This window comes from Callithrix jacchus, chromosome 2, assembly GCF_049354715.1.
Source record: "Callithrix jacchus isolate 240 chromosome 2, calJac240_pri, whole genome shotgun sequence".
NCBI classification, from domain to species: Eukaryota; Metazoa; Chordata; class Mammalia; order Primates; family Cebidae; genus Callithrix; species Callithrix jacchus.
In genome coordinates, this window is record NC_133503.1 from 186,454,935 (window position 1) to 186,458,594 (window position 3,660).

Sequence of the window (3,660 nt, forward strand, 5' to 3'; positions counted from 1 at the left end):
TTTGGAGATTTATGTGCCAACCCTACAGGGCCTCACAGAGAACTCTCAGCCCTTGCTCCTCCCACCTCTTCCCCCATCTTCGTTTTCATCAGTTATAATCTTTAGGTTAGCTTAGTTCTCCATCTTTGCTGTTTTAGTTCAACAGTTCTTATAAAACCATTGTGCTCTATAAAATCTCCTCTGTGTGAAGACCTAGTGTGATTTCTCTTCTCCTGAATTAACCATGCCTGATATAGTACTTTAAAAATTGAAATGATTCAGCAGCATATTTACAAAAATACATACAGACCTAAATAAAGCTCAGGTTAACTGATAATCTGGGTTTTCTTATAATCCTTGAGTCTCAGTTTACCTCAAGTAGTTGATCCTCAGCCATCAGCCTGGGTCAAAGGGGAGATTATACAGCATATTTATTCCATGCGGGAATCAAGAAGAACCTCCTACACTAAAATGAATGATTATCAATAACTTACTAAGTTCATAATCACTACATGAACTGAATACATGCCTTTTTTTTATTCATGAAAAAACCTTAAACATTGCAAAGAATAATGCAATATCACGGTAACACTCAGAATTGACAATTTTCAACACAGAAAACTGATCATTTTTATTTGTTTGGAAGCAATTCTCTGGTGTTTTTATCACCTCAGATACTCTTCGAGAATGCTTGTATGACAAAGAACCTTGGAAGTTAGAGATAGTGTATCACTCCTTAGGAGACAGATTCCATGTCTGGTCAGTGTAATAAACATAGAGAATGGTTTTCTCCTCAGAGACATTCTAGGAGAGTAAAGTCTTCCCTCTCCTTTGCAAAGGGATAGCCTTACATTCCAAGGCAGTTTCTCTGGAGATAAGGATGGGCACATTTTCCAGCAGATCCCTTATACAATTGAGGGTTTTTAAAGTGCAGTGTTTTTCAGTTGTAACATAAACCCCTTTGTGTGCAGAGTACTAGTGTAAGCTGCTATAACAAAGTATCATAGACTGTGTGGCTTATAAACAACAGAAACTTATTTCTCACAGTGCTAGAGGCTGGAAGTTCAAGATCAGGGTGCCAGCAAGGTTGGTTCTGATGAGGACCCCTTTCCTGGTTGCAGATTGCCACTTCTTTTTGTAACCTCACGTGGCAGAAACAGGAAGAAAGAGTCCTTTGGAGTTCTTTTTATAAGTGCACTAATTCCATTCATGAAGGCTCCATCCTCATGATCTAATTACCTTCCAAAGATACCTTCAAATGTCATCACATCAAAACTTAAGATTTCAATATATAAAATAATCTGTAATACCAAATATTCACCTGAGTCACCCCAATAGTATTTGGAAGGTAAGGAGAACTCTGAGCCCACATTGCTTGCCATGTGGTAAGGAATAAACTGTCTAGACCCATTTGAGTGCATCTGATTGTCTTCTTATTGAATCTGTGCAATGAGCCTAGACAGCTACATAAATCCAACACATTTCCAGTTAACAATAGTGCTTAAAGCCGTATATACATATACATATATATGCACACCCACAATACTAAGTACACATTTCATGGATTACTACTTTAAGTGCATATGTGTACACATGCACACACACACGTATATTGCTGAACCTTAGTGGGTAATTATTATTTTTTTCTCTTCTTTTCTTTCATGTCAGATGGGTAACGTGCTGCCATCAAAACAAGATTTGAGGAAGGTACATCTCACATGTGCACATAAACACCCAGTCATCACGCTTGAGAATAATTTTTACATTGTGAGTACTTAAATAAAATGCTAGTTTTAATAAAGGGCAGCATTCTGATTACTTTCATTAAATAGAATTCCAAAAGCAGGAGTTTTCTTCACTTGAGAAGGAGTGGAACATAGAGAGATATTATGTGATTATGAACTTCCTTCATCTCATTCATGTTTATATGTGTCAGGAAGCGCATTGAGGTTATAGAGGATCTTCCAGAATGTCTGGTGTGAACTTTGTTATAAAGGTTTGTGTCTTCTGATTTGTATACTCTGTTAATTCTTTCCTTTTTGACAGGGGGTGGGAGAGGTTCCCAAATGTTCATACCTTATCATTCATTAAGGTATAGTTCTGATATTACTGTTTTATATTCTTTTAGTGCTGGTTTATTCTTATTACTCTACAATCTTCCTTGGTTTATCAAGCTCTGTTTTTTTCTATCAATTTGGACAACTTATTTGCATTCGTTAAAAAAAATTTACAAAGTTCTAACGTACCTACATTTTTCAATGTGTTATTTTTAATTTATTTATATTTTATCTATTATATTATTCTTTCAATGTTATTTCTATTTCTAATTTGTCAACTTTTCATAACATTTTTCCTGATTTATATTTACAGTATCAACTCTTAATACATAGATTTTATTTATTAGCCTATTTTTAGTTCTTGGACCATTTGTACTAATTCAGGTTGTATAATTTGTTCAGTTCATTCTTTATGTCTGAACCCTGGAGACTCTTTTCTTTCTTTGAGAATGGGTTCTGTTATTTGCTTTGTTAAATAGTCTATTTTATCTGTAAATTGAAGAAAGAAATAGTCATGTAATCTGCTGGCTTCTTTAAACTAGCATTAAATCTCCTACTCTGAGATCATTTATATAACACTCTGAATATCATTCACATATGACTGTACCACATACCTTTAATCATTTTTTCTTTCTTCTTTTTTAGATGAAGTTTCACCCTTGTTGCCCAGGCTAGAGTGCAGTGGGCAACAAGATTGCATGATCTCCTGCCTCCCGGGTTCAAGTGATTCTCTGCCTCAGTTTTTTGAGTAGCTGGGATTACAGGCATGCAGCATCATGCCCAGTTAATTTTATATTTTTAGTAGAGACAGAGTTTCTCCATGTTGGTTAGGCTGTTCTCAAACTCCCAACCTCAGGTGATCCATCCACCTCTGCCTCCCAAAGTGCTGGGATTACAGATGTGAGCCACCATGCCCAGCCTACCATTGATCCTTTGTATCGGTTATGTCTTATATCAGAAATGCCTAGTAAACCATGTGATATCATGCAGCTCAAATGGACACCTGCCACCTGAGAAAATGCAAACTCTCAGGTTCAAAATTAGATAATATTTTCTAGTTATTACATTCCTGCTGGTTTTCCTTTGATCAACTTCTCGACGTGTTCAACTTCTTTTACTGGATATTTATATGACTTATGGATTGATGTATTTTTATAGTTTGCTTATTTACTTATTTAAGATTCTAATGCTCTATTAGCTCTAGGTCTACTTCTTTCTTGATTCTTATGTTTATATTTAGAGCAGCCTAATGGGCATGCAACAAGTTGTATTTCAAGGAAGAGTTAACCTTATAATCAGAAATCACTGCCATGCAGACTTGACTCTACACTGACTGCATGGTTCAATATTTAATAATAATTTTTCCTTGAATCTCATTTTTACCATATGGGAAATGTTAGCATTGACTGAGATGCTATCTAATATTTCTCTGAACAGCTATTACAGGAGTCCTCTCTTCTCAGTAGGAAATTCGTTCCAACGCTTCCAGAAGATACCCAAAACTGTGGATAGTATCCAAACTTAAATGTACTATTTTTTTCTATACAGAAATACCCATGATGCAGTTTAATTTACAAATTAGATACAATAATATAAACAATAATGATTTTAAAAATAGGAGAAT

General features: G+C 35.2%; 1 pseudogene; it reads right to left on the reverse strand.

Annotated features, from left to right (window-relative positions):
- Positions 1-1,641: 1,641 nt before the first annotated feature.
- Positions 1,642-1,737, reverse strand: LOC118151990 (small nucleolar RNA U13; annotated as a pseudogene).
- Between the last annotated feature and the right edge of the window lie 1,923 nt (positions 1,738-3,660).